The sequence below is a fragment of the Suricata suricatta genome, chromosome 14 (genome assembly GCF_006229205.1).
Source record: "Suricata suricatta isolate VVHF042 chromosome 14, meerkat_22Aug2017_6uvM2_HiC, whole genome shotgun sequence".
NCBI lineage: Eukaryota > Metazoa > Chordata > Mammalia > Carnivora > Herpestidae > Suricata > Suricata suricatta.
The window spans coordinates 25,733,775-25,748,308 of record NC_043713.1 but is presented as its reverse complement, the minus strand read 5'-3'; the positions used below and the strand labels follow the sequence as shown (position 1 = coordinate 25,748,308).

At 49.1% G+C, this 14,534-nt stretch overlaps 1 protein-coding gene across 1 annotated transcript in view; it reads left to right on the top strand.

The window, feature by feature from the left end:
* The first annotated feature begins 5,009 nt into the window (after nucleotides 1–5,009).
* Nucleotides 5,010–14,534, top strand: part of LOC115278019 — a 27,664-nt gene continuing 18,139 nt past the window's right edge. The window contains exon 1 of the mRNA XM_029922454.1: nucleotides 5,010–5,042. The gene's annotated coding sequence lies outside the window, so the exon portion shown is untranslated. The remainder of the gene's footprint in view (nucleotides 5,043–14,534) is intronic.

Below are 14,534 nucleotides of genomic sequence, written 5' to 3'. Positions count from 1 at the left end.
TATGAAGGGTGGTATGTGTGTGGTATATGTAAATATGAATGCCTGAGCATATGTATGTGTGTATGTATATGTGTGCTGGATATTCACATTGATGCTGTGCGTGTTGTGGGCATGTTGAGGAGGGAGATGGGTGGGGGGATCATCTTTGGGCAAAAGGAATCAAGATGTGCTAGAAAGACTATACTTTATTTTTTCTCTCCTCAAATGCATTTGAAGAAATAAGAGCTAAGCTCCAGAAACTGTTGAGTGGAACCAATCTTGGCTAAGCAGGCTGAAGACACTAATGGTTTTGTTCCCCTTGATAGATTGATTCAGGTGTCTCTCTCCCTTCATCTTGGAAGAGCTCTCTCTGAAAGAGAACGGGCACAAAAGTCCTTTCTCTTCTCAAAAGGGTCAGCATTATCTTCTATTTTCCTCGCCAGCCCGGCAGCTGACGCACAAAGAAAGGTGTAATTACAATGTGACGTGCGCTGATGGCAGGGGCCTGGAAATTCTCCACTGCTCACTCCACTCAGAATACATTTCAATTTGGTGCCGTGAATTTTACATTAAAATGAGTTTTTTCTTTAAAACCCTAGAGAAAACAGCCCCTGCACAGGAGCATTAACAAATTGCTTTGCAAATCTAGGCTAAAGTGAACATTCAATTTGAGGAGGTCAAATCAAGCTTGGGCCCCAAAGCCCAAAGCCTGGGACCTGCCAGCCCGTGTTGGCTCTAGGGTGGATGTGGCCATGGATTTGGTCTCCGTGTAGCGGGCGCCTCCCCTCCTGGGCCTCTCGCTGGGCCAACTCCCTCGGGGGGCCTTCCCAGATGCCCATGTGTCTCTGCCTGAGGTTGGGGAAGGTTGGGGCCAGTGAGATTGGAAAAACTTCCTGGTGAACAGCCCCATTCAGCTGTGCCTTCAGCCAGGTGAGAAGGACCACACAGCAGCAAAGACCAGGCATGGACTGTGAGACATTTGCTTCTGCCCCTTCGATTTACAGAGCAGGATGCTGAGACCAGGAGGAGGGCTCAACTGCTTGCCCAAGGTCCCCCTACTGGTCATTGTAATCATCAGAATAGTAACCTTTATGGAGTGCCAACCATGTCAAGCGTCATGCTGAAGACTTTAGATTTCCCTGGCCATCCACGATGATAAGACCATTTTTTTTTTTTAACAGTTTCTCGTTTCTCTAGAGAAACTAAAGCGTAGAGAGGTTAAGTTGCCGGAAGTCATGCAGCTAGGATTTGCACTTGGACATGTCCACTTGCGATTCTTGCGTGGTCACCAGCAAGGCCCAGTGCCTGCCTTGAAGTTGTTCTAGCCACACCTGCCCCCTTCCTGGCCTTTCCTGTTCTGGAGAGAGCTTCCTCCTAACCTGCAGGCCTGCAGACTCTCTTGCCTTTGCATCCGTGCTCCAGGCAGAGGGAAGCCCCCAGAGCAATACTCTCATAGGGAGAGGGATGAATCTTCACCGTGGTTAATATATGTTCTGGAGGCACCTGGGTGGCTCAGTAGGTTAAGCATCCAACTTCGGCTCAGGTCATGATCTTGCAGTTCGTGAGTTCAAGCCCCTTGTCGGGCTCTGTGCTGACAGTTTGGAGCCTGAAACCTGCTTTGGATTCTGTGTCTCCCTCTCTCTCTCTCTGCCACTCCCCCGCTCATGCTCTGTCTCTCTCTCTCAAAAATAAATACACTTTAAAAAAAACTTTAAAGATATGTTCTGGCCCCTGACCTGACATATCTTAGACCTGTCTGTCCTCTTTTCTTTGAGGCGAGACCAAGGAGATTCATGTTGTCAAGCTCATCTTGTGTTTACCTTGTTTTTCAACACCAAGCAGCTCTGTGCCCTCATCCTCCATACCACCACTCACTCACCTCTCATGGTCCAAGAGATCCAAGTCTGTGGGCTCAATGACTATCTTGTATTTTACCCTACATTCATTTATAGGAAGAAACGTGGGTCCCAAGGACTGCATGAGCCAAGATGCCCAGGGTTCCCACCAGCTTAGTGTCTGCCATAGAGTCACTTCTCCAGTGGCCCAATGTGACCACATGAGTGGTCTCTTGGGATGTCCTAGCCAGAGGGGCTTTGGCCCTGGGGTGAGAAGAGCATCATCAGGCCTCTTCTGCCGCGCTGGACACAACTTCTCCAGAGCAACGGAGATCAATTGGCCCCAAATAAGCATCTGGAGCTGCCATAAACCCAGTCCCCAGGGCCCTTGCCACGAAGCCTGGGGCAGCTTGGGGACCTGGATTAAAACGATACGTTTTCAATTTGGCCTTAAACGAATTCACCAAATCGGCATCTTTGATGTCAAGTGGAAGTGAATTCCACAAATCTCAATTTATTTTATGGGGAAAAGTTATTGATTTTTTTTTTATCGTCTGCTTCTTCTTCTTCTCCCCTCCCAGCTGCCAACCCTCTTCCACCTGGATTGAATTGTTTGATTTAAGAGCCGCAGTTCAGAAAGAGGAAGAGATGCTTCTCCTCTTCATTCCGTGCCTCCTCCGTCCCCCCACCCGTTGTGCCCAGGCACAGCCCATCAGCACAAGGCACCACCCCCATCCCCTTGGCAGGAACAGCAGGGCAGGGGCAGACCTAGCCAGTGCTTCCCAGCTGGGCTGCAGCCACTGTGCATGTCCTCGATGGCCCCATGCCACATCTTCTCTGCACACCTCCACACTCGGCCCATTTGGTGCCTGTTTAAAGACTGTTGTCTGCCATGTGTTCCCATGTCCTTTTTCTGTGCCATGTCATTCCCCTCCTTGAGGCCCCAGGATGGCTATCTCTTGTCCCTGCAGTAGGCCCACTCCCCACAGCCTAGCAAGTGAGACCCTGTTAATCAGACTCCAACCTGTCTGTCCAGGCCTCTCTCCATCTGGCCTTCCCTTCCCTTCTAGGACATCTTTTACTTACGGAGATATTTGTGCCTTGAGTGCCTGGAGACAGATTTGGGACATTGTACTTATTTATTGAGTTGAGGAGGCATGTGCCACCACACACACATGACTGCTCTGGGCCCGGCCTCTGCCTATGCTGTCTAGCCTTGAGCTGTGGCGTGAGGCCTTCCCAACCACCCCTGCCCCCATGGACTCCAATGAGTCCTGACACATCAATTCCAAACTTGGCACATCTGGAAGAGAACTATCGGCTCTACCACCCGACTCCTCCAGGGGCTTGCTGTCTTCAGAGATGGCTCCACCGATCATGCATGTTTTTGGGGAAAAGCCCAGCAGCTGTCTTCAGTTCACTTTCTCTAATACCCATGTTCAGTCCATCAGTGAATCCTCAGGGTTCTACCTCATGGTAGACAGAATAATGGAGCCCAAAGACACCCAGGATCTAATCTGGGGAATCTGCAAATCTGTCATGTTACAGGGCAAAAGAGACTTTACTAATACGATTAAGGTTGAGGACCTTAGGATTGGGAGCTCATCCCGGATTGTCCGGGTGGACCCAATGCAACCGTGCAAGTCCTTCAATGTGAGGACCTTTCCAGGTTGTGGTCAGAGTGAGAGGTAACCATATAGAAAGGAATCAAAACCTGGTTGCTGGTTCTGCAATGTAGGGAGCTATGAGCAAGATCTGGACAGTGGCCCCTGGCAAGGAAATGGAATCTCCTTGGGACCTTTGGAAAAGGACACTGCCCTGCCAACATCGTGATTTTAGCCCCGGGAGAAGGATCAGATGCCTAACCTACAGAACTGTAAGGTGATAACTTCATGTTGTTTATGATGACTGAGTTTATGGTCACTGGTTACAGCAGTAATACAAAACTAACACAAGCCTCCATAAACCCATCCCAAGGATGGCCTCTCTTTCCCTCTTTTCCTGATCCAAGTCACCTAGACTCCGACTGGAGCTCTTCACTGGCCTCCCTTCTCTACCTCCGGCACCAGCTTCCCTCACCCGACCCCCTCCTCGCCCCAGCCACCAACTGCCCACCAGCAGCCAGAGTGTTCTTTTTATTGCTTGACTGTTTATTCCAAAAATAATTTCAAACATATAGAAAAGTTGCAGGAGGAATATGACGAGTCTCATGCCCACATCGCTCACAGTCACCAACTGTTAGCATTTTCCCATGTTTGCTTGCTTATCTGTCCTTGGATCATGTCGTGTCCCCGCTTCTAACCTGTGGATTTCCATTTCCTGCAGGAAGTGCACAGTCCTGCACATGGACAGCTCCGGTTGGGACCCAGCCACCTTCTGGCCAGTCCTTTGCTTCTACTTGACCTATTGGTCACCACGATGGCCTTTTCCTGGCCCTCCCAGGCTCCCCACTTGCCATTTCATCTGCGTGGCACTCCCTTCGCTGCTTCTCTTCATTCAGCCTCAGCTCTCACACCAACATCTTTCCATGGTCACTGTGCTAATGGAGATGCTATGCCAGCCACTCTCTGTCACATTACTCTATTCTTTTTCCTCTACAGCACTTATCAGGGCTTAAAACCATGCATGCCCTGTCTATTTACTCATTCCTTCATCCATGGGTAGCTCTTTAGGTTGAACTCTATATGTCCACCTCTTATCCTTAGATTTTAGAACACTGCCCGGTCCATAGTAGGTGCTCAACAAATATCTGTTTACTGGCTAATTTTCTGTGACATGTCCTTGATCCCTTACTAAGAAGCTAATTGCTTTGGGGCGAGGGGCTGTGTATCTTTTCTTAAGGGCAAGGAGTATCCTTTCTTTCTCCCTTAACTCTTTGTCTCTCAAAGCTGGGCACATGGCAGGTCCTCAGGACTGTTGGAGAATTTTCTTTGCAGGTGTTTCTCCAGGTGGAGGCCCGGATGCTCTTGTGGCTATACCATCACGGACACCTCACTTTGAGCACCACAGTCAAAGTGGTACCACTGTTGGTGGCCCATGGCATAATATGTCCCTCCCCCTATGCTCTTCTTTTCTTTTACATTTTTCTAAATGCTGTTCATTTTCTAATACTGTTTGTTCTCCTCAGCCCTGCTGTGGATGCTAAGTGGGGCAGAGAGCACAGTCCCATTGGATGGACAATGAAACTGAAGCAAAGACAGGTTAAGTAGCTCGCCCAAGGTCACACAGGTAATTAATGGCTGGACAACCTCCCCAATCCCCAGCCCGTATCTTTTCCTGCAGACCACAGAGCAGCTGGCCCTCTCCCCTCCCCTCAGGGACCGAGGAGCCCAAACCTGATATTACATGGAACAAAGCTTTTAGCGGAGGCGGGAGGCTGGAGGGCAGGAAGCGCTGTGGTTAGGTGAGCTCTGGATGTGTGTGTGTCTAACAGCTTTTCATTTCCTCTCCTTCCATTCATATGGTCATTCATTCACTCGGGCAGACATTCATTCAAGACAGATTCATTGAGTGGCGCTCCGAGTCCCGGGCTTCCTGCTTGGCATTGAGGAGCCTGCTCACAAGGGGAGACTCAGCCACCATCCCTGAGGCAATGAGGCTGGACTGGGGGCAGCATTCTTGGCAGATAAAGGATCGGTTCCCTAGAGGTATCTTGATAAACTCCCCACAAAGTTATGCACAGCCACAAATAATCAAGGAATCCTTGCAAAACACTTAAATTGGGATTGATTTCTCCAATGCTACCTGTTCTTGGCTTCTTGGTAAGAGAAGCCCTCTGGCTTTCATAGGCTCAGCCTATGATCCAGGCTGAGTTAATCACAGAATCTCCCATCGTCCTCAGGGACCAGTCCAAGGGGAGAGCTGGCGCTCCAACCTAGGCAGTCAGGGGCTTTTCTCAGCATTTAAAAACTGTATGTGAGACAATGCTCTTCTTTGGAGGTGGGGGGAAGCGTGAGCCCATAGCCGCATCCCTGCCACCGTGTATGGTCCAGGGAATGAGGTCAACAGGCAGAGCCAAAAAATGGAGGGACAGAGTCACAACGGTGGCTAAGCCCGTAAATCAAGTCTCTCCAATGATTTCTGTCATCATTAATGCAGCAGTGCTTACCTCATGCTCTTGGGAAACTCTGTTGGATGGTCACTGAGGATCTAGCAGCTCGCTTTGTCCCTCTGGCCACAAAGAACATGAGGCCTGTTTGGAGGTACTCAAGAAGGGAAGTGTACTTTTTCTGCATGGGGACAAGGGCCAGGGCGGCCCCCAGTGGCCTGAAGTCAGGGCTGCATGGGGAGAAGGTGTCTTCAGTTCTGCTTAGCCCACACAGGGTTCCCAGCAGGGTGTGTGTCCTGTAGAGCACATGTGTGCTGTATGACATGAGTGAGGTTGTGGGGGAGTTGCAGCTCTGTGCGGCGTGAATATGTAATGGTGTCCCCTTCTGACCATTGCTAACTGACAACCTGCTATGCTTCATCTCCCGCCTCCATTCCTCAATGACAACTCATATTCCCTAAACTTCGGATCACTTTCAATTATTAAAACTCTGTCTAGTTTCAAGTACAACTTCAAGCTCAGTTTGGATGGCATCACGGCCTCTCCACAGGGCGGTGTGAGGGGCCTCTGACTCCCTGAGTATTATCTGGAGCAGCGATGATAGGCGGGCGGGGAAGAGGAGTGGGAGGCTGGCTAAGCTCTAGATAACCAGGGGCTGGTTCCTGGGGCAGTAGCGGGGCAGGGGTGGGGGAGGACAGGGAGGGGTCATGTCCTTTTACCCAACAGGTACTGGGGTATCTGCATCTCTGACAATGTTGAGGTAACAGGCCTCTGAATCCTGCTGTCTTGTGGACCCTCCTGGGAGTTCTCTGGGGGTCAGTTCCCTGACCTGAGGGTTTTGACTCAGCTCTGCACTTCATGGCTTCTAGATCCTTCAGCTCTCTATTCCAGGCAGCAGGGAGTCTACTTCACAACCTCCCATTTCTGGAGTCCCTCATAACTGGAGAGTCAGGATTCGCTGACATAAAATGAAATGATTCTCTACCGGCTTCTCTCCCCTTTACTCTGTAAGGCTCAGTCCATCAGAGTTCCCACCAAAGTGGCCCCCAAACATTTTCTTGACCTATTTTCTGTGACCATGTGGCCCTTCACCTTATTTATCTATTTGAATATTCAAGAAGCAGAAGGGGTTCTACCCTTGAGGGATCTGGAGTTTTACCAAGTAAGAATAACACAGATGAAGCCTCGGAAACCCAGCAAGATGACTCCACATCACGCACTTCATTGCACATGGGCAAAGACAGACAGACAGAGCCCAGAGCATCTGGGTTTGCCACAAGCCTCATGGGGAGGTTTAGTTCACCTCTGCGGTCCTCAGCCTCGCCCAGTAACACGGGGTTGGTAACAATACTGTCCTTGTGTGGTTTTGAGGAGGGTTAGTTAGGTAATGTAGGAAACACTGAGGATAGAGCCAGGTACAGAGTAAGTACGCCATATAAACATGGCGGTGCTGTGCGGTGAAGGCCCATATGGTCAGGGCTGATTCTCCCCCGAGGGAACCCTGTGCAGCCACCAGATGGGAGGAGACGGAGCCCCTGGACGCCTGTGGAGGCTGTGTCTCGCCCTTCCCAGGGCAACTAAAAGTGCTGCCCACATCTTTCCCTGTGAAAGGGCCTGCCTGCCTCAGAGGTCCAATTAGGAAAAGTGCCAAGGGGGTAGGAGCAGCAGAGAGGTGCAAGGACAGCAGCGGTGACATCCAGGAGTGGGGTGTTAGCTGGAGTGCGGCAGCCCTAGTTCCGCTCCCAGATCTGGAAGTGTGGAGGGGTCTCCCACCAGGGCACAGGGTGGTGGCTGTGGCCGACAGACTGAGGGTGTCCCGGAGAGAGGCTGAGGGGCTCCCACCCTTAGCAGAGCTCTGTGCCAAACCCCAGGCTTCCGCAGCGCAAGTGTGGTCCCAGCCAGAGAGCCCATCCCTGGGAGAGGAGCGCCACAGGATCGGTCTTGACATCAGATATGCTTTTTAGATGATCATCTGACTCTCAGAAAGAGCCACTTTGTCCTGCCTGAAGTTCATGAGGAAGGCGAGGCAAAGCCAGGCCTGGAAACAAAATCTTCAGAATGAAGTGTGATCCAAGCCTTTCCGGGGGGTGAGCAGTGTCTTGGGTCAACCAAGACAGGAGCCACACCCTGCGATGCCCACGGGGCCTCAGCGCTGTGGCTCCAGAACGCAGGTGTTTACGGACGGAGGCTCGAAGCTCCCCGGTGCAGCTCTGTAGAAAGCCAGCCCGCAAAGCTTCCCACAGCATCTGCCAAGAATACACCCGACATAATAATTTCTTTGACCTCCACCACATGAGTTTCTGAAAAGAACAAAACAGCATCATTCCCTGGCATTTACAGTTTAAACCTTTCCTATTCAAGTTTCTAACAAAAAAAGCCACCAACCCATTCTGGCCGTGATTAAAATTCATAGGCTTGCTGCAGAGAACAGATGCAGAAGCAATTTTAGGCCAGTCATATCCCAGGTCTGCAAAATTAATTTGACAGGTTTGCATTAAAGCACTGATCAATATCCACTTTAGAGCGGCAGAGGCTAACTGAGAAAAAATAAGTGACCGGAGTGTTACCAGACGAGAAAAAATGAATCTTTGAGACTTTTTTCCCTCTAAGCTTGCACCTACATCAGAAGTCCTGACCTCAATCCATTGATCGGCTGCAGTTAACATGACAAAAGGCCCAGCAGATAGACGTCGTGGCCTACCAGGGAACAATCACCCGGATACACTAAACGTTTGACGGAGTGGCTAGACTGTGGAATTAGTCTTGGCTTTCAGAGGACAGCCCCCAACCTGGCCTTCCTGAGCCCTCCCCCTCCCTTCCCTGACAGCCATTTGCACAGACCCAACTTTTCCCAAACTTCCTCCCGCAGATGGTGTGGGGATGTGGTCCTCGGGAAGCTAGGTGCCGCCTGGAGGCCATCAGGACTAAAGGCTTTTTGAGACAGCATGCAGCAATGGAGGCCTGGAGCCTAAGCCAGCCGGGTCCTCCAAAGGGCTTGACTCAAAGGCAGCCAACTCTGCGAAAAGGGAAGGCCCAGATGGTCACTGCCTGCACTTGGAGAAAGAAGGTGTTGGAAGGCTTTGATTTAATTCGATCACCTTGAGGTGTGCTGAGGAATGAGCTTCAGGTTCAAGGCATCCTCTGAATCTACGAGGTTTTGTTCTTAGGACTGGCTGCCTACCCGCCTCTTTCTCATCCCATGGCCAAATCGCATTTCACCAATAATTCAAATTCTAAAAATGAGCATCCACTAAGAACGAGCCTGTGTTGGGTTCTGGATACACAGGAAAGAGCTCCCTGAGGCCCAGATCAGCCCTCGCCTTCCCCTGAAGGCTGTTGTAGGGGGCACTCAGTGCACTGTCTGCTGACACTTAGCTCTCTCATTTAGCATTTGGCCAAGTAGAGTGGTGCCTTCTCACAGAAGGATGATGTGAGCCACAAATACAACTACAGATGAAATTTAAAAGTTTTCTAATAGCCACATTTAACGAAGTGGTAAAGAAACAAGTGAACTGAATTTTAATAGCATATCTAATTCAGCATGTCTGAAATGCTATCACATCAGAGCGCCTGGCTGGTTAAGTCGGTAGGATATGTGACTAGCTCCTGGGTTGTAAGTTTGCGCCCTACGTTGGGTATAGAGATTACTTAATACAATCTTAAAAAAATTAAAATACTATCATGTCAACGTGGAATGAATATGAGAAGTTATTAATGAGATAGTTTATATACTTTCTGTTTTGGTTCGAAGTCTTACAGCACATTTCAGAGGGGCTGGCCACCTTCAGGAGCCCGATGGCCACAGCACTCCGGGGGTTGCTATGCCCCAAAAGGCAGAGAGAGACACTGACATGTACCATCTGGGGCTCTTTTCTGAACATCCACAGGCAGGGGCCCTATCCTCCCTTCCTCACTGCTTCTAACTCTTGGCATGAAAGTTGTTTAGCAATCAGTTCTTAAATGCCCTGTTGGGTAAAGCAGTTGTAAACTTGAACATCAACAGCCCACTGGAGGGCACGATCACCCTGCACAGACAGATACAGGCCAGCGGCTCCCCAAGGACATGGTATGCCCTGCTCCTCCATCTAGCTGTGCTACCAGGCCAGTGTCTGGCCCTCAGAAGGTCTGCCACTATTTAACAAACAGTTAAAAACCACTTACCACGTACCAGGCACCGTCTTATGCATTTGGCAACTATTAACTCAATTAATTCTCCTAACAGTAGTTCACAGTGCTTGCGATATGAGTTCCTTGTTATAGACCAGGAAACAGATGAGGGTACATGACTTGCCCGAAGTCTCACAGCTTGTGGGTGGTGAGCAGGATTCAGCCCCAGCAGTCAGGCTCTGGCTGCTTGTGTTCCCTGCCCATTTACCCCAAGTCTTGTTAATGTTCTTCAACACTCAGGACACAGAGAGCCTGAGGATTGCCTAAGAAGGGCAGAGTTCCCTTGGGTTCCCTTCTGATTCCCATGACAGCACCCAGCCTTTGGCATCTCACCAGTGATGCTCCTGATCAGTGACCTGCAAGCAGAACCTAGTCAGGAGGCCAGATTCCTGCCTGCTATGGCCTTGCCCTTGGAATGTACAGTCAACAGATGGTTGACCTGGAGTAACTGACCTGGAAACATAAAGCTAAAAGGCCAAGATAAGGGCTTACCTGCAGCTGCTGTGTTCAGAAGGGCTGTGTGTGCAGCAGAAACTCAAAACTCTTTGTCTTAACCCACATCACAATCAGGTCTCTGCCATTGTCTGGCCTTCTGACCTTGTACTGGTCACTTCACATCTCCTTGTGGAGTTTTACCAACTATAAGTCCCTAAAAGCACCTGTTCCACCTTCCACTAGGGGCACTTAGGATCAAATGATATAGCGTCTTTGGAAGAGCTTTAAAATTATAAAATGGTATGCAAACATGAAGTCTTTCGGGTGTTTGTACAATTATTAACAGTGGAAACACAAGAACTGTAGGTCATGATCCCAGGGTCACAGTGTCTACGTCTTGGCAAATACCCCTCTCTGACCCTTTCCTGATCTGAAAGATCCCAACTCTTGTCTTGAGAGCTTTTGATTTCAGGCAACTTTGCAGACATCCTAAATAGTGGAATCACTTCATCAAATTGGTCGGATAAATACGTGGTGTGTCATCAATAACCTAGGCAGATGCAGCATAAATAAGCATTATGACAAGTGAGGGGTCTCTTTCTGGACCTTCCAAGGTTGCTACAATTAGGTAACAGTGACTTCAACTGTCATTTTGGATTTTAAAAAAAATTTTTAATGTTTATTTTTGAGAGAGAGACAGAGCATTAGCATGAGCAGGGGAGGAGCAGAGAGAGAGGGAGACACAGAATCTGAAGCAGTTTCCAGGCTCTGAGTTGTCAGCACAGAGCTCAATGCAGGGCTTGAACCCATGAACTGAACCAAGATCGTGACTTGAGCCGAAGTCAGATACTTAACCAACTGAGCCCCCCAGGCATCCCTCCCATTTTGGATTTTAATCTGGATGTCAGTAAGGGCTAATATTAATTGTTTCATTTTTGCCGTAAATCTTCTTGAAGTTCTGCCTGGCTGCACAGAAACCAAATACTTGTCATGAGCTGTGTGATCCGTTCTCATGACTTTCTTTTCCCAAGCTCAGTTTCCCTATGTGTAAAAATAAAGGCATTAGGACCCAGTCCTATCTGAACTTTCACTCCAAGAGCCCAAAGAAAGGGCTACATGGTATCCTCAGATGAACAGAACTTGGAAAACAAGGATGCTGATAACACAGGTGACAAGTCATTAGCTTCCCCAGGGCTGGATCAGTCACCTTACTAGGAATTTAATGTTTAGCTCTTTTATTGAACCTGAGAGAAGAGGCATTTTTTAGCCCCATTTAATAGACGAGAGAGTAAGGATATTGTGTAGTCTGGGCTGGGGCCAGTACTGAAACCAAGTATGTCCAGCTGCAAAGTCCAGACTCTTTTTCATGAACCTCCAGCCCCCGGAACCCCCGGATGCCAAGTTCAGCACACACATCGACTCTTTCATTCTTAGGATGAAGACTAGATGATTTCAGCCCCGTCTTCCCTGTTCTGCTGGGATGCTCCTGACCCTTGCCAGGAGAAAATGTTTCTGGTTTGCTTGCATTTCCCTGGAAGGGAGTACCTGGCAGGCTGAGACCGGTGTGCCCAAATCCATGCCACCAGAAGCATGCCATCCCTCTCACGCACGGGCAGCAGCAGTTAGCTGGCAGGGGGGACCTCTGCAAAATTTTGGTTCGTTTCAGTCGGATTTTTCAGTAGTAAAGTGGAGAATTCATGAACCACTCTCTATGTCCACTGTGACCAATGACTTCTGCTTATGTGATTTATTAGCACATGCTGTAGAGCAGCGGGGATCCCTGGCCATGGAACAAGCCCCACTTCTGAGCGACTGGGGAATGAGCTTCTGTCTTCATTTGGTGCTCCAGGTGTTCAGAGTTCTCCTGTGGGCCAAGGCACGAAGGACATCAGCCCAGAGCCAGTGTCTGCTTTTCCCCGGGACTGCCTCTCCCTTGCCAGAGCCCCAGAGCACAAGGGGCAGGTGTCCAACCCCCTAACTGGTGGGCAGGACACTTCCTCATCTCACCAGCCCCCCTGAGAGAGCACCAGATAGGCGCCTAGGTTTTCAGTGGATGCACATGGCTCCTGTCAGGGATGTACATGGCGTGATCATTGCTTAAAATACTGATGCAGCCGCTAACTCAATTACTGGTTGTCTTTTTCTAAGTGTAGCCACGCATCCCTCAGCCATTCAGCAGAGGTGTGAATCTCACGGGGGTTGAAGAGAATCAGAATGTGGGGTGGGGGGGTTGGTAACAGGGTCAGACCAGGGAGGTGTCTGCCCATTAACCTCCCATTTTGGCAACCAAACAATCATACCCAGCACACAAGGTGGGCCCTGGAACTTGTCACTATTAATATTGTCACTGAGGCGAGGCAGCTGGGGGTCTTCCAAGCTATTCCAATGACAATATCATGATTGCTCACACCATCGAAGCAGCCAAATAAGATGTGGAGGGCAAGGATCTGTTACAATGAGGAAATGGGGAGGAGGAAAGAGACAGGGCTAGCACCCAAATATGTGCAGTGGGAAGGTTCTGGACAAAGTAGAGTGTGTTAAGCAGCCCTGAGAAAAAGCTTTTTGTATTTAAGCCATGCATTCATTCAGGCACACGTCATTCATTCATTCAGCAGGTATTTATTTGGCTCTCTTAGAATATTCTACCATTAATCCAGGGACTGAACAGGGTTATGAAATAAGTCATGCACTTTATCTGCAAGTCTTATTGGATAAGAAAACAGACTATTGTAACACCAGGGTAAAAGCAGGAGCCACAGCGTGTAGAGACTGTTCAAAGGACAGAAAATTTGCTTCAGCAAGGACAAAGCATGGAGGACTTCATGGAGAAGGAATCTTGTGAGGTGGTGTTTGTGTGAAAGAGCAACAAAAAGCACTCTGTAAAGAGTATTTCATTTTACCTTCACTGCCTGCAAAAAGGCCCATACCACATTCCCAACTTTGCCGATTGGAACCCATCTTGCCATTTTTGTCAGAAGTACTGGACTTGGGGCACCTGGGTGGCTCAGTTGGTTGAGCGTCTGACTTTGGCTCAGGTCATGATCTCACGGTTTGTGGGTTCGAGCCCCGCATCAGGCTCTGTGCTGACGGCCAGCTCAGAGCCTGGAGCCTGTTTCGGATTCTGTGTCTCCTTCTCTCTCTGACCCTCTCCTGCTCACACTGTCTCTCTCTGTCTCTCAAAAATAAATAAAAAGCAGGAAAAAAAAAGAAAGAAAGAAGTACTGAACTTTCCCTTGAAACACACACACACACACACACACACACACACACACACACGTCAGGGAACCCCCTCTGGGTGGACCAGGGCTCTGCCTATGAGGATGGCTTACTCAGAGTGTGTGGCCTCCAGACTTAGATGTGGGAGGTTTTAGTCCCAGGGCTCTGACGCCATTGTACCTCTGGTTCCCAGCCACATTCAAGTCCCAACAGTGGCCCGCTGGGTCCCAGAGTCATGCTGTTGGCCATCAGAGAGAACGGGACTGCAGGTGACCAGTCGGCCATGTCTGCCTTTTTCAGATGAGAAAACAAAGGCACAGAGACATTAAGCAGTTTACCTGAGTTGCTGTGATTTGAACCAGTCTTGCTTGGTTTTCTTTTTCTGACTCCTAAGTCCACCAAAAGATTGGCTGGGCGAACATGTAGAAGAATGAAACTAGACCAGTCTCTTACACCATACACAAAAATAAGATCAAAATGGCTGAAGGACCTGAATGTGAGACAGGAAACCATCAAAACCCTCGAGGAGAAAGTAGGGAAAAACCTCCTAGACCTCCACCACAGCAATCTCCTACTTGACACATCCTCAAAGGTAAGGGAAATGAAAGCAAAACTGAACCCTTGAGACTTCATCAAGATAAAAAGCTTCTGCAAGGCAAAGGAAACAATCAAGAAAACTAATAGGCAACCGACAGAATGGGAAAAGATAGTTGCAAATGACATATCAGATAAAGGGCTAATATCGAAAATGTACAAGGAACTCACCAAACTTCACACTCACAAAACAAATAATCCAGTGAAGAAATGGGCAGAAGATATGAACAGACACTTCTCCAAAGAGGACATCCAGATGG